The sequence below is a fragment of the Monodelphis domestica genome, chromosome 8, assembly GCF_027887165.1.
Source record: "Monodelphis domestica isolate mMonDom1 chromosome 8, mMonDom1.pri, whole genome shotgun sequence".
In the NCBI taxonomy this organism is placed as follows: domain Eukaryota; kingdom Metazoa; phylum Chordata; class Mammalia; order Didelphimorphia; family Didelphidae; genus Monodelphis; species Monodelphis domestica.
In genome coordinates, this window is record NC_077234.1 from 235924318 (window position 1) to 235951902 (window position 27585).

A 27585-nucleotide genomic window follows, 5' to 3' on the forward strand; every position below is an offset into this window, starting at 1 on the left:
GTCAAGCAGTTGCTTTTCCTCGGTGTTTTTACACCCACAGTTTGTCCTCTGCTTGTGGATAGTGTTTTTCTCCTAGATCCCTGCAGATTGTTCAGGGGCACAACATTGCCACTAATGGAGAAGTCCATTACGTTCGATTATACCACAGTGTATCAGTCTCTGTGTACAATGTTCTCCTGGTTCTGCTCCTCTCGCTCTGCATCACTTCCTGGAGGTTGTTCCAGTCTCCATGGAATTCCTCCACTTTATTATTCCTTTTAGCACAATAGTATTCCATCACCAACATATACCACAATTTGTTCAGCCATTCCCCAATTGATGGGCATCCCCTCATTTTCCAATTTTTGGCCACCACAAAGAGCGCAGCTATGAATATTCTTGTACAAGTCTTTTTCCTTATTATCTCTTTGGGGTACAAACCCAGCAGTGCTATGGCTGGATCAAAGGACAGACAGTCCTTTATCGCCCTTTGGGCATAGTTCTAAATTGCCCTCCAGAATGGTTGGATCAATTCACAACTCCACCAGCAATGAATTAATGCCCCTACTTTGCCACATCCCCTCCAGCATTCATTACTTTCCATAACTGTCATGTTAGCCAATCTGCTAGGTGTGAGGTGATACCTCAGAGTTGTTTTGATTTGCATCTCTCTGATTATAAGAGATTTAGAACACTTGTTAATAGTTTTGCTTTCTTTAACTGAAAACTGCCTATCCATGTCCCTTGCCCATTAATCAATTGGAGAATGGTTTGATTTTTTGTACAATAGATTTAGCTCTTTGTAAATTTGAGTAATTAAACCTTTGTCAGAGGTTTCTATGACGATTGTTTCCCAATTTGTTGTTTCCCTTCTGATTTTAGTTACATTGGCTTTGTTTGTACAAAAGGTTTTTAATTTGATGTAGTCAAAATTATTTATTTTACACAAAATGTAAAACAAAATATAAAATTCCTATTTTAAAAGGAAAGTCATTTAACCTTAGAGAAGAAGAAAAAGTCCATAAGCTCTTGAGAGTTATCAGATAGAATGCTAATCTCATGGGGCAGCTAGATGGTGCAGTGGATAGAGAGCCAGACCTAGAAGTGAGAGGACCTGGGTTCAAATCTGGATTCAGACATTTTCTAATTGTGTATCCGTAGACAAGTCACTTAACCCCAATTGCCTAACTCTTACCACTCTTCTGCCTTGGAACAAATACTTAGCATCAATTCTATAACAGAACAAAAGAGTTTAAAAAATAAAATACTAGTTTCAATCAATTTGTGAGTATTTGTAAAATTGCTTTTTATGAACTTCATCTTCTTCTGGAGTTCTGAGTTCAAGTTGGAAGCTGATGAAGAAACTGCTGAATGGACCTGAGACCCTGTATTTGGTGAACAAGGAAGGCAGAGTCAATGTGGCAGCATAGAGGCAGCAAAAGTTCAGGCCTCTGAAAATCCTTCCTTACCAATTACAACCAAAATGCTCCTAGGGGACTGAAAATCAACCCTAACAACAAGACAGAGCCAAGGAATCCTCCTGATGGACTCAAATTAAGAGGTACTCCCCCAAAATCCAGAATTCAAGAACACTTGAGTTTAAGGGGAAGGAAGAAGGAAGGTCCTATGAACCCTCCCCCACCTAGAGCACTAAGCCTCCAGCCTGGAACCTCTGGGCAGGCAAAGGCACTGGTCTGAAGGGAGTACCTTGCAGGAAAAGCTGTGCCAGGCTCATAGAGTCAAACACAGTCAGTGGGGAAGCAGTTAGAGAAGAAATGCAGAGCATAGAGTGGGAGGCATAGTTGCAGTAGCAGAGACAGTCCATATTGACCCCCACTTCCAAAGGTTTTGGCCCCAGTGCACATTCAGAAACCTAGCAGGACTTAATCCCATCAAAGTCTTCAGAGGGAAGGGAAGCTCAAGCTCCAAAACCCCTCCCCCACAAACTGATGGATTTAATCCCATCAAGGCCTCCAGAGGGCAGGGAAGCTGAAGCTAAAACACCCCTACCTCACAGACTGCTGGATTTAACCACATCAAAGCTTCCAGAGGGCAGGGAATCTGAAGCTCCAACAATCCTCCCCCACAGAGTACACTGAGAAATTTACAGGCAAAGTGCCAAGGGGGAAGGCCAAAAGAAAAGCCCAAAACCACAAAAAAAAAATGAGAGGAACAAGAGCTCAGACAAGAGCAGGGAGTAAAGAAGGGGTAAATATGAGCAAACAAAAAAAAGAAAATAGAAATTATAATTGACATCTTCTATACAGGCAATGAAAAGGAGCAAATGGAACAGAGAAGGAGGAGAGAACTCCAATCAAAAAAACATAAACCCCAGTGAATTGGATACAGGCTCTGGAAGAACTCAAAATACAATTCAAAACACAATTAAGAGAGGCTGAAGACAACTGGGAAGAGAACTTAAAAACTCAGATAAATCATATGGAAACAGAGGCACTTGAACTAAAACAAGAAAATAGTGTCTTGAAAGCCAAAATCAACCAACTTGAAAATGAGGCAAAGAAGGTGAAAGATGAGGCAAAGAAGATGAAAGATGAGGCAAAGAAGATGAAAGATGAGGCAAAGAAGATGAAAGATGACCTCCAAAGAATATCAAACCAGAAGGAGAAGGATGACAAAAAAAAACAGAGATGAAATCCAGTCTTTAGGAACCAGAATACAACAACTAGAAATAAGCAGCTTCACAAGGCAGAAGGACACTATAAAACAAAATCAAAAGAATGAAAAATTGAAGAAAATATGAAGCACCTCATTCACAAAACAGAAGAATCATTGCAGGAGAGACAACTTAAGAATGCTTGGTCTACCAAAAGACCATGACAAAAGAAAAAGCCTGGACATAATACTACAGGAAATTTTCCACAAAACAGCCCCGATATTCTAGAACAAGAGGGAAAAGTGGAGATTGAAAGAATTCACAGATCACCTCCTGTACTTAATCCCCAACTGACAACACCCAGGAATGTTATAGTCAAATTCAAGAACGATCAGACTAAAGAAAAAATGTTACAAGCTGCCAAGAAAAATTCATTCAGATGCCAGGGAACCACAGTGAGGATAACACAGGATCTGGCTGCATCTACACTGAAGGACCGAAAAGCATGGAATATAATATTCTGGAAAGCAAGGGAACTAGGTATACAACCAATAATCAACTACCCAGAAAAACTGACTATATTCTTACAGGGGAAAGTATAGCCATTTAACAAAATAGAAGAATTCCAAGAATTTGAAAAGAAAAGACCAGACCTGAACAGATAATTTGATGCCCAAGCTCAGAACTCAAGAGAATCATCAAATGGTAATTAAGAAAGAGGAAAAAAAGAAAAACAAAACCAAAAAACACCCTTTTTTTTTTAAAATATATTTTATTTGATCATTTCCAAGCATTATTCGTTAAAGACATAGATCATTTTCTTTTCCTCCCCCCCACCCCCCATAGCCGACGCGTAAGTCCACTGGGCATTAGATGTTTTCTTGATTTGAACCCATTGCTTTGTTGATAGTATTTGCATTAGAGTGTTCATTTAAAGTCTATCCTCTGTCATGTCCCCTCAACCTCTGTATTCAGGCAGTTGCTTTTTCTCGGTGTTTCCACTCCCATAGTTTATCCTTTGCTTATGAATGGTGTTTTTTTTCTCCTGGATCCCTGAAAGTTGTTCAGGGACATTACACCGCCCCTAATGGAGAAGTCCATTACGTTCGATTATACCACAGTGTATTAGTCTCTGAAAACACCCTTTTTTTTAAAGAAACCCAATAAGTTAAAATATGTATCCCTATAAGAAAAGAGTTCATTGGTAATTCTTGAAAATTGTTATTATCACATGGGCAGCTAGAAGAATTACACTTAAAGGGAACAGTGACAAACTGTATAGGATGAAATGCCAAGACATAAATATGTATACAGATATATGTATGCATAAATACAAATATACATATATATTTGTATTTATGCATACATATATATATATATATATATACAACTCAAGCTAAAAAAGAGGTTAATACTAAAAGAAATGGGAAAAGAAACAAAAGGAGGTAAATTTATATGTCACAAAGAAGCACATGGCGGGAGGGGGGAGAACATCAATACACTGGAAGGCTAAAGAGGTTGGAGACAGGAAATACTCAACTCTTACGTGCATTGAAATTGACCCAAAGAGGGAAGAACAATCCAATCCATTGGGGCAGAGAATAGATTTGCATCCTATAGGGAAGAAAAAGGGTAATAAATGAACTAATGGGGAGGGAAGCAGTATAAGGGAGGGATAGGGTGGGAGTAGTTTAAAAAGACTGTAAAGAAATAAGGGGGGAATAAGAATGGAGGGGGGTAGAAAGGGATATAAAATAAGGGTGGGAATTAGGGGGACTGATTAAAACCAAAACATTGGTATAGAAGGAAATGGTGAAAGAAGAAAAGGCAGGATTAGGAGAAGAAATCAAAATGCTGGGAAATACACAGTTGGTAATCATAACTCTGAATGTGAATGGAATGAACTCACCCATAAAATGCAAGCAAATACCAGAGTGGATTAGATTCCAAAATCCTACTATATGTTGTCTACAAGAAACATACATGAGGAATAGGGTAAAAGTAAGAGGATGGAGCCAAATTTATTGGGCATCAGCAGATAAAAAGAAGACAGGAATTGCAATCATGATATCTGACAAAGCGAAATTAAAAATAGATCTAGCTAAATGAGATAGGGAAGGTAATTACATCCTGATAAAAGGCAGTATAGACAATGAGGAAATATCAGAACTCAACATGTATGCACCAAATTTCATATCCAGCAGATTGGCTAACATGACAGCAAAGGAAAGTAATGAATGCTGGAGGGGGTGTGGCAAAGTTGGAACATTAATACATTGCTGGTGGAATTGTGAATTAATCCAATCATTCTGGAGGGCAATTTGGAACTATGCCGAAAGGGTGCTAAAAGACTGTCTGCCCTTTTATCCAGCTATTGCACTGCTGGGTCTGTACCCCAAAGAGATAATAAGGAAAAAGACTTGTAGAAGAATATTCATAGCTACACTCTTTGTGGTGGCCAAAAATTGGAAAATGAGGGGATGCCCTTCAATTGGGGAATGGCTGAACAAATTGTGGTATATGTTGGTGATGGAATACTATTGTGCTCAAAGGAATAATAAAGTGGAGGAATTCCATGGAGACTGGAACAACCTCCAGGAAGTGATACAGAGTGAGAGGAGCAGAACCAGGAGAACATTGTACACAGAGACTAATACATTGTGGTATAATCGAACGTAATGGACTTCTCCATTAGTGGCGGTGTAATGTCCCTGAACAACTTGCAGAGATCTAGGAGAAAAAAACACTATTCATAAGCAAAGGATAAACTATGGGAGTGGAAACACCGAGGAAAAGCAACTGCCTGAATACAGTGGTTGAGGGGACATGACAGAGGAGAGACTCTAAATGAACACTCTAATGCAAATATTTTCAACATAGCAATGGGTTCAAATCAAGAAAACATGTAATGCCCAGTGGATTTACGCGTCGGCTATGGGGGTGTGGGGAGGAAAAGAAAATGATCTATGGCTTTAATGAATAATGCTTGGAAATGATCAAATAAAATATAATTTAAAAAAATAATAAAAAAAATAAAGTGGAGGAATTCCATGGAAACTGGAATGACCTCCACGAATTGATGCAGACTGTGAGGAGTAGAACCAGAGGAGCAGAATCTAAGTAGCTCCAGAGCAGAGTAATATATAATGAAGCTAAAAAAAAAAGTAGAGTGAAACTAGCATGTGTTACGTTTTTTAAGTGCCAAACAACAGAATTTATGTTTGCTCCTAGAGGTACTATTAAAAGTCACTGGGGGGGTGGGGGAGGAGAAGATATAGCTAGATGGCTCAGCAATTGAGAGCCAGGTTCTGGCTTGGTCAGACATCAAAGATGCCAAGATCATCCACTGCATCCTAGTCCATTGTGAGTTGCACTGATATTTGTCTAGGATGCTCGGAAAAGAGAGTGAGGCTGATGACTTTGTGTGACTCTACCTCACTTAAATCCAGTTCACATGGGAATTTTGCAAACATTTCATCTCACTACATTATTTGATCTTCAAAACAATCCCATTGGGAAGGTGCTTAAGGTGTTATGAATCCCCAAAGTAAGAGTCTTTACCTACAGACTCATAGTTAATAAAGGGCAGAGAAACTCTGTTTCTAAATCTGCTCTTCCCACTAGCACACGTGGCCTCTTTTTAATATGTCCTCATTCTCCTAAGCACTTGGAATCATAATCATAGACTTTAATAAACATGTTAGAAACCCTCCATTTTAAAGATGAATTAATGGATTAACTAATCAAGTCCAGAGAGAGACCTTGCCCAAGATCACATTGCTAATTAGTAGGCAAAGCTGAGATTGGCACCCTAGCATTTTTATCTTCATGCCGTGTCCTTTCCAACATACTGAACTTATTATTCCACCATATTGGTCTGCCTGGAAACAAACAATGAACATTGAGAATCAATAGATCAACAGTGGTATAGGAAGTGGTCTCCTATGCAAGACTTTTTGTGATTCCCCCTAGATGCTAGTACTCTCTCCCTCTTGAAAGGAACTGTACTACTTTTATGTATATGTTATTTCCCTTTTGTAGACTATAAGCTCCTGGAGGGCTTCCTTCTTGGATTTGGGTGCCTAGCACCTACACAGTGCCTTTTGTGTACTAGGGAATTTAACATACATTTATGAAACTGAATACAAGTCCTTCTGCTAGGCTATATGGTTCATGAGGGGAGAGAATGTAGCTGATATATACATGCATATTCCTTAGCACCTATATAGTCCTTTGCTCATACATGATGCTTAATATATGATTTTCAATTGAATGAATATATTAATTAATCTCTTGGTATCAATTTCCATCTCTAAAATCAAACATCATCATCCCTGTTCTACTCTGGTGAGCTAGTTGAAACACTTGCACACTGATCTCAAACCTCCTGCCTTATTCATGCATATATAGATATATAGATACATGTATATGCATACCATTGTGTGTGTTTATATGTGTTGTGTTATATATGCATGTGGTTATACATATGGTCCCAATTACCTAAAAGGCAAGAGTGTTGCAATTCTTCCCACTTCCAAGGTTTTCCAGTACTCTTTTTATTAAACCCTTACCTTCCATTTTTGAATCAACACTATGTTCCAAGACAAAAGAGTGGTAAGGGCTAGGCAATGAGGGTTAAATGACTTGCCCAGGGTCACAGAGCTAGGAAGTGTCTGAGGTTGCATTTGAACCCAGGACTTCTTGTCTCCAGGCCTGGATCTCAGCCCATTGAGTCACCTAGCTGCCCTTCTAGTACTCTTAAGGAGTTTGGGAGTATGTAGTCTGCCATTGGTTCAAGACCCCACTAATTGCATTCCTTCAATTTTAGATTTCCTTAGCATTCTAGTTCCTTTTAACCACTTAACAGTGGTTAGCTTAAACAGAGGAATATATATATATATATATATATATATATATATATATATATATACATGCCACTGAACCCAAATAAATTGATAATAAATTTTGTTTTAGGGACTGGATTCAGCATTCACCCATTTTGTCCATGGGTAAGTTGCTCCAAAGCTGAAGCACCACAACAAATGACTGATGGTCAAAGAACCTCTCCATAAATTCTTTTTTTTTTTTAAACATTCTTTTATTTGGTCATTTTCATACATTGTTCATTGGAAACAGATCATTTCCTTTCCCCCCCCCCCAAACCCCCCCTTCCCTAGCCAACGCGCGATTCATCTGGGTATCACATGTGTCCTTGCTCTGAACCCATTTCCTTGTTGTTGGTATTTGCATTAGGGTGCTCATTTAGCGTCTCTCCTCAATCATGTCCCCTCAACCTCTCTCTGTAGTCAAGCAGTTGCTTTTCCTCGGTGTTTTTGCTCCCTTTCTAATTTGCTCCTATCCAATGATAGCCCTGCAGCTATCTTCAACGCAGCTTTACTGTTTAGTCTCTTTTTGTTCTTTGTAACTTGGGTGCAATTGAAATTCCTTTTTTCTAGTGCTAAAGTTGTGGAAAAGCCTTTATTTTTCTTTATTTATTATAATTCTTCACTATATCTGATATGGAACCTTGTACTTGGTCAATGCTCAATATGCATTTGATGCCTATTGAATTTATATTCGCAAGTATATTTTAATACTAGGAAATTAAATTCATTGTAGTAAATTAATTTTTCCCTTTGCTAATTAGATGTCTACTTGACTTAATTTGGCCTGTATGCATAGTCAATTCTGTTGAGTAAAATGTGCTACCTTAAATTTGCTTTGGAGATCTAATTAATTAATTTGGAATGACTTTTGGAACTCGGTACTGCAGAATTCTATGCCTACATGAAATGTAGCTGTATAAAATAAGAAAATTAGGATGAGTGCTATCTAAAATTCCTTCTAGATTTGCAGCTTATTATCTTCCCTGATTAACTTCCTATTCTGCAGTTACTAGCAATTCTTTATTTTTAACTCTCGTAAGTCATCACTGTATTTCTTCAGAATGGCACAGGGCAAAGGAACTTGGTCTGGAAGTTGAAAGATCTGAGTTCTGGAGCCAAATGGGCCATTAACTGGAAATCTTGGAGAAGTCAGTTCATTTTTCTGAACTTCTGTTTACTCGTGTGTAAAATGAGGAGATTTGATGTTAAATTTTCCTTCCAAGTCTTATAACTGTGGAGTAATTATACATCTCTTAATATTAAGACTATTGCTATTTTCTTTTAGCGGACATGAAGCTGTTGTTGACTGCTTTATTTCCTTTCTCTTCATTCTCTCAAACTATTCTTGCATCTCTCATCTGTACCTTTCTGGGCTTCGTTTCATCAGTTTGTAAAATGAGAGGATTGGGCTAGATAAGGGGTCCCTAAGCTGAGGCCCTTGGGCCATATGAAGCCCCCTGAGACCATGTATCTGGCCCCCACCTCACACTTTCTTTGATGGTCAGTGAGAGGAGCACTGTATATGGCTGCTGCATTGCTCACATACAGTACTACTTCCCATAATATAATCCTTTGCGTGGCACCTTCAAAGGAGGTGCCACGCAAAGGATTATGTGGTTGCACAATGGAAGACATCAGCATGGTGAGCAGTGATCTGGGGGACGGGATTCCACATTGTGTATAAAGCTGCCTGATTAGGGTTAGGATTAGGGTTAGGGTTAGAGTTAGGTTTTTATAGTTCTGCCCTCCAATGATCTGAGGAACAGTGAACTAGCCCCCAGTGTAAAAAGTTTGGAGACTCCTGGGCTAGATGGTTATTTTATCAGTCTGCTCACCATCAGTTTCTCATGCTCTTTTTTTTTATTCTTGGCATATTATTTTTTTCCTTTTTCTGCCCCTCACCCACTTTTTTTTAAACATTATTTTATTTGGTCATTTTCATACATTGTTCATTGGAAACATCATTTTCTTTTCCTCCCCCCCAACCCCCTCCTACCGCTTCCCTAGCCTACTCGCAATTCATCTGGGTATCACATGTGTCCTTGCTCTGAACCCATTTCCTTGTTGTTGTTATTTGCATTAGGGTGCTAATTTATTGTCTCTCCCTCAGTTTGTCCTCTGCTTGAGGATAGTTTGTTGTTGTTTTTTCTCATAGATCACTGCAGGTTGTTCAGGGACATTGTAAAGCCATTACTGGAGAAGTCCATTACGTTCTCTTGTACCACAATGTGTCAGTGTCTGTGTACAATGTTCTTCTGGTACTGCTCCTCTCACTCTGCATCACTTCCTGAAGGTTGTTCCAGTCCCCATGGAATTCCTCCTCTTTATTATTCCTTTTTGCAAAATAGTATTCCATCATCAACATATACCAAAATTTGTTCAGCCATTCCCCAATTGAAGGGCATCCCCTCATTTTCCAATTTTTGGCCACCACAAAGAGTGTAGCTATGAATATTCTTCTACAAGTCTTTTTCCTTATTATCTCTTTGGGGTACAAACCCAGCATTGCTATGGCTGGATCAAAGGACAGACAGTCTTTTAGCACCCTTTGGGCATAGTTCCAAATTGCCCTCCAGAATGGTTGGATCAATTCACAACTCCACCAGCAATGCATTAATGTCCCTACTTTGCCACATCCCCTCCAGCACTCATTACTTTCCTTTGCTGTCACGTTGAATAATCTGCTAGGTGTGAGGTGATACCTCAAAGTTGTTTTGATTTGCATCTCTCTGATTATAAGAGATCTAGAACACTTTTTCATGTGCTTATTAATAGTCTTGATTTCTTTAACTGAAAATTTCCTATTCATGTCCCTTGCCCATTTTTCAACTGGAGAATGGCTTGAATTTTTGTTCAACTGGTTTAGCTCTTTATAGATTTGAGTAATTAGACCTTTGTCAGAGGTTTTTGTTATGAAGATTGTTTCCCAATTTGTTGCTTCCCTTCTGATTTTAGTTACATTGGTTTTGTTTGTACAAAAACTTTTTAATTTGATGTATTCCAGATTATTTATTTTGCATTTTGTAACTCTTTCTAAGCTTTGCTTGGTTTTAAAGTCTTTCCCTTCCCAAAGGTCTGACATGTATACTATTCTGTGTTCACCTAATTTAATTATAGTTTCCTTCTTTATATTCAAGGCATTCGCCCATTCTGAGTTTATCTTGGTGTAGGGTGTGAGGTGTTGATCCGAACCTAATCTCTCCCACACTGTCTTCCAATTTTCCCAGCAGTTTTTATTAAATACTGGATTTTTGTCCCAAAAGCTGGGGTCTTTCGGTTTGTCAAAGACTGTCTTACTGAGGTCATTTACCCCAAGTCTATTCCACTGATCCTCCTTTCTGTCTCTTAGCCAGTACCAAATTGTTTTGATGACCTCTGCTTTGTAATATACTTTGAGATCTGGGACTGCAAGGCCACCTTCCTTTGTATTTTTTTTCTAATTATTTCCCTGGATATCCTTGATCCTTTATTCTTCCAAATAAACTTTGTTATGGTTTTCTCTAATTCAGTAAAATAGTTTTTTGGTAGTTCAATGGGTATGGCACTAAATAGATAGATAAGTTTGGGTAGGATGGTCATTTGTATTATGTTAGCTCATCCCACCATGAGCAATCAATGTTTTTCCAATTGTTTAGACCTAGTTTTAGTTGTGTGGAGAGTGTTTTGTAGTTGTGTTCATATAGTTCCTGTGTTTGTCTCGGCAGATAGATTCCAAAGCATTTTATATTGTCTCAGGTGACTTTAAATGGAATTTCTCTTTCTAATTCTTGCTGCTGAACTGGGTTGGAGATATATAGAAATGCTGATTATTATGTGGGTTTATTTTGTATCCTGCAACTTTGCTAAAGTTGTTGATTATATCGATTAGCTTTTTGGTTGATTCCCTGGGATTTTTTAAGTAAATCATCATATCATCTGCAAAGAGTGATAACTTGGTCTCCTCATTGCCTATTTTAATACCTTCAATTTCTTTTTCTTCTCTAATTGCTACAGCTAGTGTTTCTAGTACAATGTTAAATAATAAGGGTGATAATGGGCATCCTTGTTTGACTCCTGATCTAATTGGGAAAGCTTTGAGTTTTTCCCCATTGCAGATGATGTTTGCTGATGGTTTTAGGTATATACTGTTTGTTATTTTTAGGAAATGCCCTTCTATTCCTATATTTTCTATATTTTTCAATAGGTATGGATGTTGTATTTTGTCAAAGGCTTTTTCTGCATCTATTGAAATAATCATGTGATTTTTGTCAGTTTGCTTGTTTATATGGTCAATTATGTGGATGGTTTTCCTAATATTGAACCATCCTTCCATTCCTGGAAGGAATTCTACCTGATCATAGTGGATAACCCTTGTGATGACTTGCTGGAGTCTTTTTGCTAGTATCCTATTTAAGATTTTTGCATCTATATTCATTAGGGAGATTGGCCTATAGTTTTCTTTCTCTGTTTTTAACCTGCCTGGCTTTGAGATCAGTACCATGTTTGTGTCATAAAAAGAATTTGGTAGAACCCCTTCTTGGCTTATTCTGTCAAATAGTTGTATAGTATTGGGGTTAGCTGTTCTTTGAATGTTTGATAGATTTTATTTTTTAATCCATCTGGACCTGGGGATTTTTTCTTAGGGAGTTCTTTGATGGCTTGTTCAATTTCTTTTTCTGATATGGGGTTGTTTAGGTAATTTATTTCTTCTTCTTTTAGTCTAGGCAATTTATATTTTTGTAAGTATTCATCCGTATCACTTATATTGCCATATTTTTGCCATATAATTGGGCATAGTAGTTTTTAATGATTTCCTTGATTGTTTCTTCATTAGAGGTGAGGCCTCCCTTTTCATCTTGGATACTGTCAATTTGGTTTTTTTCTTTCCTTTTTTTAATTAGACTGACTAGTACTTTGTCAATTTTATTTGTTTTTTCAAAGTACCAGCTTCTAGTCTTATTTATTATATCAATAGTTCTTTGACTTTCAATTTTATTAATTTCTCCTTTGATTTTTAGGATCTCTAATTTAGTCTTTATCTGAGGATTTTTAATTAGTTCACTTTCTACTTGTTTAATTTGCATGCCCAATTCATTGACCTCTGCCCTTCTTAATTTGTTTATATATGAACTCAAAGATATAAATTTCCCCCTGAGTACTGCTTTGGCTGCATTCCATAGATTTAGAAAGGATGTCTCACCATTGTCATTTTCTTCAATGAAGTTATTAATTGTTTCTACAATTTGTTCTTTAACTAGCTGGTTTTGGAGAATCATATTGTTTAATTTCCAATTAATTTTTTATTTATCTATCCATGTACCCTTACTAATTATTATTTTTATTGCACTGTGGTCTGAGAAAGTTGCATTTATTATTTCTGCCATTTTGCACTTGTTTGCAATGTTTCTGTGACCTAGTGTATGGTCAGTCTTTGTGAATGTGCCATGTGGTGCTGAGAAGGTGTGTTCCTTTTTGTCCCTATTTATTTTTCTCCATATGTCTACTAACTCTAATTTTTCTAAGATTTCATTTGCTTCTCTCACCTCTTTCTTATTTATTTTTTTTATTTGATTTATCTAGTTCGGATAGGGGAAGGTTCAGATCTCCCACTAGTATAGTTTTTCTATCTATTTCATCCTTGAGCTCCACTAGTTTCTCCTTTAGAAATTTGGATTCTATGCCATTTGGTGCATACATGTTGAGTTCTGATATTTCCTCATTGTCTATACTGCCTTTTAATAGGATGTAATAACCTTCCCTATCTCTTTTAACTAGATTTATTTTTATTTTGACTTTGTCTGATATCATGATTGCTAATCCTGCCTTCTTTTTATCATTTGATGATGCTTCATCCTCTTACTTTCACCCTATGCGTATCTACCTTCCTCATGTGTGTTTCTTGCAGACAGCATATGGTAGGGTTTTGGATTCTAATCCACTCTGCTATTTGCTTGCATTTTATGGGTGAGTTCATTCCATTCACATTCAGAGTTGTGATTACTAGCTGTGTATTGCCCAGCATTTTGATTTCTACTCCTGGTCCTGCCTTTTCTTATTTCACTATTTCCTTCTATACCAAGGTTTGTTTATAGTCAGCCCCCCCCATTCCCTCCCTTATTTTACTTCCCTTTCTACCCCCTCCCTTCTTATTCCCTCCCTTATTTTCCCCTGTAGTCTTTTTGAAATTTCCCCCCCCCCCACCCTCTCCCTCCCTTGTACTGCTTCCCTCCCCACCAGTCTGTTTTTTACCCTTCTACTCCCCTATAGGGCATAAATCTATTCTCCTCCCAAATGAATTGGGTTGTTCTTCCCTCTTTGGGTCAGTTTCAAAGTACGTAAGAGTTGAGTATTTACTGTTTCCAACCTCTTTACCCTTCCAGTGTATCGATGTTCTCCTCCTTCCTGCCATGAGATTCATTGTGACATATAAATTTACACCCATTTCTTTCTTTTCCCATTTCTTTTAGTCATAACCTCTTTTCTTTTTTTAGCTCTAGTCATGTATATATATATATACATACACATGTATATGTATTTATGTATGCATATATCTATATACCTATTTATGTCTTGTCCTTTCATCCTATACAGTTTGTCACTGTTCCCTCTGAGTGTAATTCTTCTAGCTGCTCAGGTGATAGCAACAGTTTTTAAGAGTTGCCAATGACCTCTTTTCTTATATGGATACATATCATTTTAACTTATTGAGTCTCTTATAAAATTGTTGTTGTTGTTTTGTTTGTTTTTTCCCCTCTTTTTTAATTACCTTTTGATGATTCTCTTGAGTTCTGTGGTTGGACTTCAAATTTTCTGTTCAGGTCTGGTCTTTTATTTATGAATGCTTGGAACTCTTCTGTTGTGTTGAATGGCCATACTTTCCCCTGTAAGAATATAGTCAGTTTTGATGGGTATTTTATTCTTGGTTGTAGACCTAGTTCCCTTGCTTTCTGGAATATCATATTCCATGCCTTTCGGTCCTTCATTGTGGATGCAGCCAGATCGTGTGTTAACCTCACCATGTTTCTATGGTATCTGAATGGCTTCTTCTTGGCAGCTTGTAATATCTGTTCTTTCATCTGATTGTTTTTGAATTTGGCTATAACATTTCTTGGTATTGTCAATTAGGGATTAAATACAGGGGGTGATCTGTGTATTCTTTCAATCTCCACCTTCACCTCTTGTTCTAGGATCTCGGGACAGTTTTCCTGGATAATTTCCTCTAGTATTATGTCTAGGCTTTTTCTTTTGTCGTGGTCTTCTGGTAGTCTAATTATTCTTAAATTGTCTCTTCTTGAACGATTTTCTACATCATCTGTTTTGTGAATGAGATGCTTCACATTTTCCTCAATTTTTTCATTCTTTTTGTTTTGTTTTATAGTGTCCTGCTGCCTTATGAGGTCACTTGATTCTAGTTGTTTTACTCTGGTTCTTAAAGATTGGATTTCATCTCTGGCTTTTTGGTCGTCTTTTTCCTTCTGGTCTGATTTCCTTTGAAGATTGTCTTTCATCCTCTTTACCTCATATTTCATCTCCTTTGCCTCATCTTTCATCTCCTTTGCCTTATTTTCCAGCTGGTTGATTTTGGCTTTCAGGACACTATTTTCTTGTTTTAGTTCAAGTGCCTCTGTTTCCAGATGACTTATCTTAATTTTTAAGTTCTTTTCCCAATTGTCTTCAGCCTCTCTTAGTTGTGTTTTGAGTTCTTCCACATCCTGTATCCAATTCACTGGGATTTCTGGTTTATTGTTTGCTGATCTCTCCCCCTCTGTTCCATTTGCTGAGTAGTAGCTGTCTATTGTAGTTTCTTTCTTCTTTTTCTGTTGTTTGCTCAAATTCACCCCTTCTTTACTCCTCATATTTGTCTATGCTCTTGTTCCTCTCATTTTCTTTGTTTTTGGGGGGACTTCTATCAGTCTCCCCTCTTGGAGCTTTAACAGAAGATCTCTTGGTGTAGTCTCTGGGTGAGGGTTGTTGGGGGTTTGAGGTTCCCTGTCCTCTGGAGGCTTTTGATTGGCTTAAAGTCCCACAGTCAATGAGGATGGGTGGGGAGCCTGGGCTTCCCTGCATTCTGGAGACTTTTGATGGGATTAGATTCAGCTGATTCTTTCAGAAGACTCTGCTCTCTAAGGTGGGAGGGGTCGTGGCCTCCCTGGGCTCTGAGGGCTCTTGATGGGACTCTCCATAAATTCTAAAGAGAACTCTAGAGAAAAGAATCAAAAATAATGCACTTGGAATTTATTCTCCCATTAGTACTCAGAACTTAGAGGAAGATGGAAGTGATAGCATGAGACTTGCTAAGATAAAGTGTTATTTTTATTAGTTCTTTATCAAGCTCTAACTTGCACCATATTTGCAAAATTGGTTACTGCAGAGAATCCAAGGAGTCATTTTTTTAAAATCAGTTTAACTTGGTTCACTTGATTTCCCAATTTTTTTCAGCGGGTATTTTAAACTTTATTAGATGACTAGGCTTTCTTTCAGTCACTGGAGATGAAGGGAAAACAAACAATAAATTCTACCTTTTACCTGCCTTCCAGATGTTCAGATAGTATTATATTACCAGAAGACACATTCTACACCATTTCAAAAAAATCATTAATCATAGTATTATCAAAAATTAAGCATAATTTCCTGAAGATGCACCATGGCTGAAAGAAAAAATAATTAGATCTCAACCCAGTATAATTCAGAAAACTCTACCAGATAAAAAAAAATGTTCAATCCTATTAAACATATTTCCCCAGATATCTGACTGAAATAGCTCAATAAAGTGCCAACTTGATTTTTTCATCATATTTATCTATTTTTCCTAATCCCATAAATTATAGGTAGCAGATAGGCATTCCTTTCTTTCCACAGAAACAGAGAGTTTGGGGGATGGTAGAGAAGAAAACATTGTTCTACTATACTGTCCTTAAGCTTTTTAAAGAAATTTTCATGTATACAGCAAAGTGCTTTGTGTGAGTAGAGTTTTCACTACTGTAGCTTTTCATCAGAAAGTCTGGTCTATTCTCAAGATAATGTCATGGTTATTTTCATGGTAGTTTCAGGTACAAAGCTAATCCTATAGCTTTGCTCAGTTCCCATCCTTCATTGTCCACTCTTGTCTGTCTTCCTCCTTATGTATAGCCAAATCGTGGAAGTATTATTTTGAAACCAATTTTTAAATCATTCAAAAGACAGATTAAATGTTTCTACATTTGACTGCTAGATAAATATATTTCTATGGCAAGCATTACTTTTGTAGTGAAATGCCTGGTCACCAGTGGGGCCTCATTTATTTTATCTCTCCAAGGATAGTTCTGGTGTTAATGAACTCATGAACTCATTCAACATGTGTCCTTTATCCCAACCTCAAGTACTATCAGGAAATGAAAAGAGAAGGGAAGAATCACACACAGCAGTCTATATTCAGGCTTAAATCTCTGATACATTCAATTCAATTTTATTCCATTAGAAAAATATAATATATTCAAAGCATTATGCTAGGTTCTGGACAAAATGAAATAAAATGAAAATCCTTGATGTCAAGGAACTTATATTCCACTTAGGAGACAAAATTGGAATATAGGTAAACAATTTTGTGGCAACTAATGGGTTCAGGGAAAGCTACAGGAGTGAAAATGATGAAGGAATGAATTCCATGAATCTTGAGCAGAAGAAGGCTTACACATCAATGAAGGTCAAACAAGGAATGAAAAGTTTAGGGAGTCGTTTGAAATGTAGTTAGCTGGTAGATAAAATATATTTTTTATTTTAAATTTTAAATTTAATATGAACCTAAGTAAGGTTTTAATTTTAAATTATCTTCTGTGCTGGGTGTGGTAGCACACATCTGCAATATCTACTGTAAGAACTGAAATTTGGAACATCAAAGGGTCAAGATTGTGTCACACCATTATGGTGAGCCCTGTCAATGCAGAAGGCCACCAAGTTGTCTCAGGTAGGGGAAACTCAGTCAGATCAGAAAAAATGGAGCAATTAAATGTCGCTATACTGACCAGAAATAGGTTCAGACCCATCTGTGGGGTTTGCTCTTCCAGTTTTGGAGATTCAATTTCAAAATTACTACTACTACCACCACTATGAAAAAGAAGAAAGGAGGAGAAGGAGAAGGAGGAGGAGAAAAAGAAGGAGAAGGATAAAGAGAAAGAGGAGGAGGAGGAGAAGGATGAGAAGGAGAAGAAGAAAAGAGGTAGACAAAAAAGCTAATGAAATCTTAAGTTGCATTAATAAAAATAAAGTGTCGAGAAGAAAGATAGCTCTTGGTATCTTATTTTAGAAAAAAATATTGACTGTCTAGAGCAAAAGTGTCAAACACATGGTGCACAAAACATAAATAATGTTAATATGTGATTTTTCTAAGTAAGTTTGTGGCCAATAGTATCTTTATATATGGTTAATTGGTCTCCATTTCCATTTGAATTTGTCATCACTGGTCTAGACTATATCCAGATGAGAATGACATGAAGAGCTAAAATCATACCCTATGAGATTGGATTGAAAAAACAAATGGAAATGTTCGATTCAAAAGGAGAAAATGAAAATGACACGATGTATGTTTGTCATCAAGTATTTGAAGTACTCTCCTGTGAAGGAGGAGTTATATTTATTTTACTTGGTCCAGAGGACAGAACAAGTATCACTAGATAGAAGTTACAGTAGGACAGATTTAGACATCTACTGGGAGAAAAATTTTACTTAATATTTAGACCAGAACAGAGGTAGAATGTCTAATCAGATGTGTGTTCTCTATCACAGGAAATTTTCAAGAAGACATTGTTGCATGACAGAGGCAGCAGGCTAGTTAGCACCATGGATAGAGTGCTGGACCTACAATCGGGAAGTCTGAGTTCAAAGCCTAATTCAGATATGGTACTACTCTAGCAAATGACTTAACCACTCTTTGTTTCAGTTTTCCCTAAACCTCATAGTCCTCTCTGGGAAGGAGGGGAAATAGGCGAAGAGGGAGGTGAAGGGAGATATTGAGGGAGCAGGAGGGTAGGAAAAATATTAATCAATTAGTCATTTAGGGAATTGATAGACACCTCAAGTATTCCCCTAGTATATCTCTCACCATTACAACTAGGCACCCTGAGGTTTCCCCTAGTATCTCTCTAGTCACACCAGAGTATTCTTTTATTACAATCAACACTCCAGCATCCAATTCTATTACAACACAAAGAAAAGAATACTGACTGTTTTTCATGGTAATTTCATCAGGTGTTTGCTCACCATATATCTAGAGAAATATTAAGACAACTTATCTTTCTCACTCCTGTACTTCAAACTTGGGGGGACGAGGGGGACACATGAAATCAATTCTTTATGGAACCTATTGGGACCTTAGGTTGCCTCACCTGATAAGCCTCAGGAATGATTATTAGAGAACAATTCTACAAAGTACCATTGTCCTATATAAAAAATTATGAGCAGAATGATTTCATAAAATCTGAAAATACTTACATGAACTAATACAAAGTCAAGTGAGCATAGCCAGAAAAATACTATATACAACGATAGCAATATTTTTGATGAGTTGTGAATGACTTTGTTATTCTTAGCAATCTCAAGACAATCCCAGAGACTTATGATGAAAAATGCCATCTGCCCTCTGAGAAAAAAAAAACTGATGGAATCAGAATGCAGATAAAAATATACTATATTTCACTTTCTTATTGTTTTAGTTTGAGTTCTCTTCCACAAAATGACTAATATGGAAACATGTTTACATCATTACACATGTAAAATCTATACCAGCTTGTTTACTATTGTGTTTTAGCAACCCAAGGGTTAAACCTAGATAAAGGACTGGAATGAATAAACTAGTCTGGACAGAAGCCAAGTCTGGTCTGAGGATATAATTCTAATGATCCTGATAGCCAACTTCACCCAGTGTTCTATTTAACCCTTGATTGACTGGGAATATGTCACCATTAGAGGCATGGCTAGTTATCTGGGATTATATAGGCCATTCTGTTGAAAGAAATCCTTGAAAACAATGATAGTAAAGTAACAACCCTAGAGTCAGAATGACCTGGGTTCAAATCTCACCTCAGACACTTCTTAGATGTGTGACCTTGGGCAAGAATTGATACTAAGATAGAAGGAGGAAAAGCAATGATAGTAAAGAAAAAGTATTGTTACTAGTGGGTATAGTAAGTAGTCAGGGTCCAGAGAAAGTGTGAAAAGGTGGGAATTTATTTCAACATGATGAAAATCAAATCAATGATGTTGGTATGAGATAAGGACTATATAGGCCTGATAGATACAGAGGATTGTTTGTGATGAGAAATATGTCAGAGGCCATAGAGAAATATAATATGCTAATTGGCTGAGACCTGAATATTTGCAGGAAGTTCTATTGTAAGTGCACCTGAGAAGCACTTGACTTCGTGTCGTATAGATATGAGTGGTATGAATTGATTGCCTCAGAACTTCAGTTTAGCAAAGAAAAATAGTTCTGGATCTGTCCAAAGACTTAATTGGAAGAAAGAGGGACAAGATGAAGGAAAGGATGAGAAATTCCTTTTGTTTGTGCCAGGTACTATGGATAAGGAAAACAAAAAATTTCCTTGCCTTAAAGGAATTTATATTGTTTTTCTTAAAACAACTGGGTAGTAAAATGGATAAAGTGCTAAGCTTGCAGTTAGGAAGACTCCTCTTCCTGAGTTCAAATACAGTCTTGGACAATTTCTGGCTGTGTGGCCCAAGGCAAGTCACTTAACCCAGTTTGCCTCATTTTCCTCATCTATAAAGTAAGCTGGAGAAAGAAATGGCAAATTATTACAATATCTCTGCCAAGAAAACGCCAAAGAGTAGGATACAACTCAAGGGACCAACAATTTTTCTATTAGAACTGTGTTAACAGATATACCCTTGTCCTAATTGTTTTTTAAACCCTTACCTTCCAAATTAGAATCAATACAGTGTATTGGTTCCAAGGCAGAAGAATGATAATGGCTAGAAAGTGGGGTTTGAGTGACTTGCGCAGAGCCAAAGAGCTAGGAAGTGTTTGAAGCCAGATTAGAACCCAGGATCTCCCATGTCTGGGCCTGGCTCTCCCTCTACTGATCTATCTAGCTGCCCCCCAGACACTCTGGATCCTTTGCCCTAATTTACACTAAACATGCTCTAATTGTTCTTCCTTATGATTCTATCTCCTCCTTTAAGAATCAGGCTTTAAGGAGGCAGAGTCAAGATGGTGGCTTAGAAGCAGCAGAAGTGACTTCCGATCAAGATGGTGGCATAGAAGCAGCGAAAGTTCAGACCTTGGAAACCCTTCCTTACCGATCACAAACAGAGTGCTCCTAGGCCACCAAAATTCAAGCTGAACAACAGGATAGACCTGGGGAACCCTCCTCCTGGACGTGGATCAAAAGGTACCGCACCCCAAAAGCCAGAACCCTAGATCACTCAGATCTAAGGGGTAGGCAGAAGGAAGGTCCCAGGACCCATCCCCCCCAACCCAGAGTGCTGAGCCCAAGGCAGCAGCGGGAACCTCAGGGCTCTGAGGACTCACCTTGAAAGCAACCTGAGCAAGTCTCCAGGGCGCCCAACACAGATGGCAGGGAAACATAGAGAGAAGGGGGAAGCCTGTAGCCCCCTGGTTGGGTTCTTCCATCTGAGTCTCAAGGGAAGTCTCAGCTTTAGGGCACCAGCTGAACCCAATCCCATCAGGAGCCCTCAGAGCTACTGAAAGGACAGAAAACTCAGGGCTGGCAAAGGGGTTGCTCCAAAGACCTTACCTTGAAAGTAACCTAGGCCAGTCTCTGGGCATTCAACACAGACTGTGGAGGAGGAGGGTTTTTTTTCTTCCTTTTTTGGCTCAGGGATCATTCAGCCCACACCACCTGAACCTAATCCCATTAAGGAGCCTTCAGAGTTTCTGAAAGAACAAAAACCTCAGGGCTGGTGAAGGGCTTACCTTGAAAACAACCTGGGCCAGTCTCCAGGCATTCAAAACAGATTGTGGAGGAGGAGGTTTTTTGCTTCAGGGCTCATTCGGCCCAAACCATGTGAACCTAATCCCATCAGGAGCCCTCAGAGCCCAGGCAAGCCACGACCCCTCCCCTCTTAGAGAGCAGGGTCTTCTGAAAAAACAGAAACCTAAAGGCCAAGTCAAGATGGCAGCATAGAAGGAGCATAGACCTGGCAGCCTGGCCAGAGCTTTGGAGATCCTCCATATTTGATCCAGCCATCCAGGAAGTTTAAAACTCAGAGTAAACCCAGCCCAACTAAGCTGAACTCAATCCCATCAAAAGTCTCCAGAATGAAGGGAAGCCCAGGGTCCCCATCCATCCTCATTGAATGCGGGACTTTAAGCCAATCAAAATCCTCCAGAGGACAGGAAAGCTCAAACCCCCAACAACCCTCACCCAGAGATTACACCAAGAGATCTTCTGTCAAAGCTTCAAGAGGGGAGACCAATAGAAGTCCCCAAAAAACAAAGAAAATGAGAGGAACAAGAGCACAGACAAATACGAGGAGTAAAGAAGGGGTGAATTTGAGCAAACAACAGAAACAGAAGAAAGAAACTACAATAGACAGCTACTAGTCATCTAATGGAACAGAGAGGGAGAGATCAGCAAACAATAAACCAGAAATCCCAGTGAATTGGATACAGGATGTGGAAGAACTCAAAACACAACTAAGAGAGGCTGAAGACAATTGGGAAAAGAACTTAAAAATTAAGATAAGTCATCTGGAAACAGAGGCACTTGAACTAAAACAAGAAAATAGTGTCCTGAAAGCCAAAATCAACCAGCTGGAAAAGGAGGCAAAGGAGATGAAAGATGAGGTAAAGAGGATGAAAGACGATCTTCAAAGAAAATCAGACCAGAAGGAAAAAGACAACCAAAAAGCCAGAGATGAAATCCAATCTTTAAGAACCAGAGTAAAACAACTAGAATCAAGTGACCTCACAAGGCAGCAGGACACTATAAGACAAAACAAAAAGAATAAAAAATTGAGGAAAATGTGAAGCATCTCATTCACAAAACAGACAATTTAGAAAATCATTCAAGAAGAGACAATTTAAGAATAATTAGACTACCAGAAGACCACGACAAAAGAAAAAGCCTAGACATAATACTAGAGGAAATTATCCAGGAAAACTGTCCCGAGATCCTAGAACAAGAGGTGAAGGTGGAGATTGAAAGAATCCACAGATCACCCCCTGTATTTAATCCCCAATTGACAACACCAAGAAATGTTATAGCCAAATTCAAAAACAATCAGATGAAAGAACAGATATTACAAGCTGCCAAGAAGAAGCCATTCAGATACCATGGAAAAAAGGTGAGGTTAACATAGGATCTGTCTGCATTCACACTGAAGGACCGAAAGTCATGGAAAACTCTTACGTACTTTGAAACTGACCCAAAGAGGGACGAACAATCCAACCCATTGGGGAAGAGAATAGATTTGCTCCCTATAGGGGAGTAGAAGGGTAAAAAACAGACTGGTGGGGAGGGAAGCAGTACAAGGGAGGGAGAGGGCGGGGGGGAAATTTTAAAAAGACTACAGGGGAAAATAAGGGAGGGAATAAGAAAGGAGGGGATAGAAAGGGAAGTACAAGGGGGACTGATTTAAAGTAAATCACTAGACTAAAAGGTAGAGCTGAAGAAGAAAGGTTAGAATTAGGGAAGGATATCAAAATGCCAGGGAGTCCACAAGTGACAATCATAACTTTGAACGTGAATGGGATGAACTCACCCATAAAACGTAGATGAATAGCAGAATGGATTAGAATCCAAAACCCTACCATATGTTGTCTTCAAGAAACACACATGAGGTGGGTAGACACCCACAAGGTCAGAATTAAAGGATGGAGTAAGACCTCCTGGGCCTCAACTGACAGAAAGAAGGCAGGAGTGGCAATCATGATATCTGATAAAGCCAAAGCAAAAATAGACCTGATCAAAAGGGATAGGGAAGGTAATTATATTTTGTTAAAAGGGACTTTAGATAATGAGGAAATATCACTAATCAACATGTATGTACCAAATAATATAGCACCCAAATTTCTAATGGAGAATTGAAGGAAGAAATAGACAGTAAAACCATATTAGTGGGAGACTTAACCAACCATTATCAAATTTAGATAAATCAAATCAAAAAATAAATAAGAAAGAGGTAAAAGAAGTGAATGAAATCAAAGAAAAATTAGAATTAATAGACATATGGAGAAAAATACATAGGGATAAAAAGGAATACACCTTCTCAGCACCACATGGCACATTCACAAATACATTATACAAATACATACATTAGGTCACAGAAACATGGCACCCAAATGCAGAAAAGCAGAAATGATAAATGCAGCCTTTTCAGATCACAAGGCAATAAAAATAATGATCAGTAATGGTATATGGAAAACCAAATCAAAAACTAATTGGAAATTAAACAATATGATACTCCAAAATCGTTTAGTTAGAGAAGAAATCATAGAAACAATTAACAATTTCATCAAGGAAAATGACAATGGTGAGACATCCTTTCAAACCTTTTGGGATGCAGCCAAAGCGGTAATCAGAGGCAAATTCATTTCTCTGAGAGCATATATTAACAAACTAGGGAGAGCAGAGATCAATCAATTGGAAATGCAAATAAAAAAAACTCAAAAGCGACCAAATTAAAAACCCCCAGCAGAAAACCAAACTAGAAATCCTAAAAATTAAGGGAGAAATTAATAAAATTGAAAGTGATAGAACTATTGATTTAATAAATAAGACAATAAGCTGGTACTTTGAAAAAAACAAACAAAATAGACGAAGTATTGGTCAATCTAATTTAAAAAAGGAAGGAAGAAAAGCAAATTAACAGCATCAAAGGCGAAAAGGGGGACATCACCTCTGATGAAGAGGAAATTAAGTCAATCATTAAAAATTACTTTGCCCAATTATATGGCAATAAATACACCAATTTAGGTGATGTGGATGAATATTTACAAAAATACAAACTGCCCAGACTAACAGAAGAAGAAATAGAATTCTTAAATAATCCCATATCAGAAAATTAAATCCAACAGGCCATCAAAGAACTTCCTAAGAAAAAAATCCCCAAGGCCTGATGGATTCACCAGTGAATTCTATCAAACATTCAGAGAACAGTTAATCCCAATACTATACAAACTATTTGACATAATAAGCAAAGAGGGAGTTCTACCAAACTCCTTTTATGACACAAACACAAAAAAAAAAAATCTTCCTAATGAATATAGATGCAAAAATCTTAAATAGGATACTAGCAAAAAGACTCCAGCAAGTGATCAGAAGGGCCATCCACCATGATCAAGTAGGATTTATACCAGGGATGCAGGGCTGGTTCAATATTAGGAAAACCATCCACATAATTGACCACATCAACAAGCAAACCAACAAGAACCACATGATTATCTCAATAGACGCAGAAAAAGCCTTTGATAAAATACAACATCCATTCCTATTAAAAACACTAGAAAGCATAGGAATAGAAGAATCGTTCCTAAAAATAACAAACAGTATATATCTAAAACCATCAGCTAATATCATCTGCAATGAGGATAAACTAGATGCATTCCCAATAAGATCAGGAGTGAAACAAGGATGCCCATTATCACCTCTACTATTTGACATTGTACTAGAAACACTAGCAGTAGCAATTAGAGAAGAAAAAGAAATTGAAGGCATCAAAATAGGCAAGGAGGAGACCAAGTTATCATCTTTGCAGATGGCATGATGGTCTACTTAAAGAATCCTAGAGATTCAACCAAAAAGCTAATTGAAATAATCAACAACTTTAGCAAATTTGTAGGATACAAAATAAACCCGCATAAGTCATAAGCATTTCTATATATCTCCAACACAACTCAGCAGCAAAAACTAGAAAGAGAAATCCCATTCAAAATCACCTTAGACAAAATAAAATACCTAGGAATCTATCTCCGGAGACAAATATAGGAACTATATGAACACAACTACAAAACACTCGCCACACAACTAAAACTAGACTTGAGCAATTGGAAAAACATTAACTGATCATGGATAGGATGAACCAATATAATAAAAATGACCATCCTACCCAAACTTATTTATCTATTTAGTGCCATACCCATGGAACTCCCAAAAAATGTCTTTACAGATTTAGAAAAAACCATAACAAAGTTCATTTGGAATAACAAAAGATCAAGGATATCCAGGGAAATAATGAAAAAAAAAACACAAATGAGGGGGGCCTAGCAGTCCCAGACCTCAAACTATATTACAAAGCAGAAGTCATCAAAACAATTTGGTACTGGCTAAGAGACAGAAAGGAGGATCAGTGGAATAGACTGGGGGAAAGCGACCTCAGCAAGACAGTATACAAAAAACCCAAAGATCCCAGCTTTTGGGACAAAAATCCACTATTAGACAAAAACTGCTGGGAAAACTGGAAGACAGTGTGGGAGAGATTAGGAATTGATCAACGCCTCACACCCTACACCAAGATAAATTCAAAATGGGTGAATGACTTAAACATAAAGAAGGAAACTAGAAAATTGGGTAAACACAGAATAGTATACATGTCAGAACTTTGGGAGGAGAAAGACTTTAAAACCAAGCAAGACATAGAAAGAATCATAAAATGTAAATTAAATAATTTCGACTACATCAAATTAAAAAGCTTTTGTACAAACAAAATCAATGTAACTAAAATCAGAAGGAAAACAACAAATTGGGGAAAAAATCTTCATAAAAACCTTTGACAAAGGTTTAATTACTCAAATTTATAAAGAGCTAAATCAATTGTACAAAAAATCAAACCATTCTCCAATTGATAAATGGCCAAGGGACATGGATAGGCAGTTTTCAGATAAAGAAATCAAAACTATTAATAAGCACATGAAGAAGTGTTCTAAATCTCTTATAATCAGTGAGATGCAAATCAAAACAACTCTGAGCTATCACCTCACACCTAGCAGATTGGCTAACATGATAGCAAAGGAAAGTAATGAATGCTGGAGGGGATGTGGCAAAGTGGGGACATTAATTCATTGCTGGTGGAGTTGTGAACTGATCCAACCATTCTGGAGGGCAATTTGGAACTATGCCCAAAGGGTGCTAAAAGACTGTCTGCCCTTTGATCCAGCCATAGCACTGCTGGGTTTGTACCCCAGAGAGATAATAAGGAAAAAGACTTGTACAAAAATATTCATGGCTGCGCTCTTTGTGGTGGCCAAAAATTGGAAAACGAGGGGATGCCCATCAATTGGGGAATGGCTGAACAAATTGTGGTATATGTTGGTGATGGAATACTATTGTGCTAAAAGGAATAATAAAGTGGAGGAATTCCATGGAGACTGGAACAACCTCCAGGAAGTGATGCAGAGCGAGAGGAGCAGAACCAGGAGAACATTGTACACAGAGACTAATACACTGTGGTATAATCGAACGTAATGGACTTCTCCATTAGTGGCGGTGTCCTGAACAATCTGCAGGGATCTAAGAGAAAAAAACACTATTCATAAGCAGAGGACAAACTGTGGGAGTAGAAACACCGAGGAAAAGCAACTGCCTGACTACAGCGGTTGAGGGGACATGACAGAGGAGGGACTCTAAACAAACACTCTAATGCAAATATTAACAACATGGCAATGGGTTCGAATCAAGAACACATGTGATACCCAGTGGAATCACGCGTGGGCTATGGGGGTTGGGGTGGAGGAAAAGAAAATGATCTTTGTCTTTAATGAATAATGCATGGAAATGATCAAATAAAATATTATAAAATTTTAAAAAAAGAAAGAAAGAACTAGGGAAGTAGAAATGCAAAAGCAAAACATATGACATCACTTATCACAGGCATATATGGGGATGTAATTTGGGGTTTAGGCTTTATAGCAAAAATGAATAATATGGAAATAGGTATCAAGGATAACACTTGTACAACCTAGTGGAATTGCTTGTCGGCTCTGGGGTGGAGGAGGGAAATAAAATGAATCATGTAAATGTGAAAAAATATTTTGAAATAAAAAGAAATCAATAAAAAAACTCAAAAACAAAAAAAATAATAATAATAAAAGGAAGCAGCAGAAGTTCAGACCTCTGAAAACCTCCCTTACCAATCACAAACTGAGTGCTTCTAGGGGACTGAAAATTAAACCTA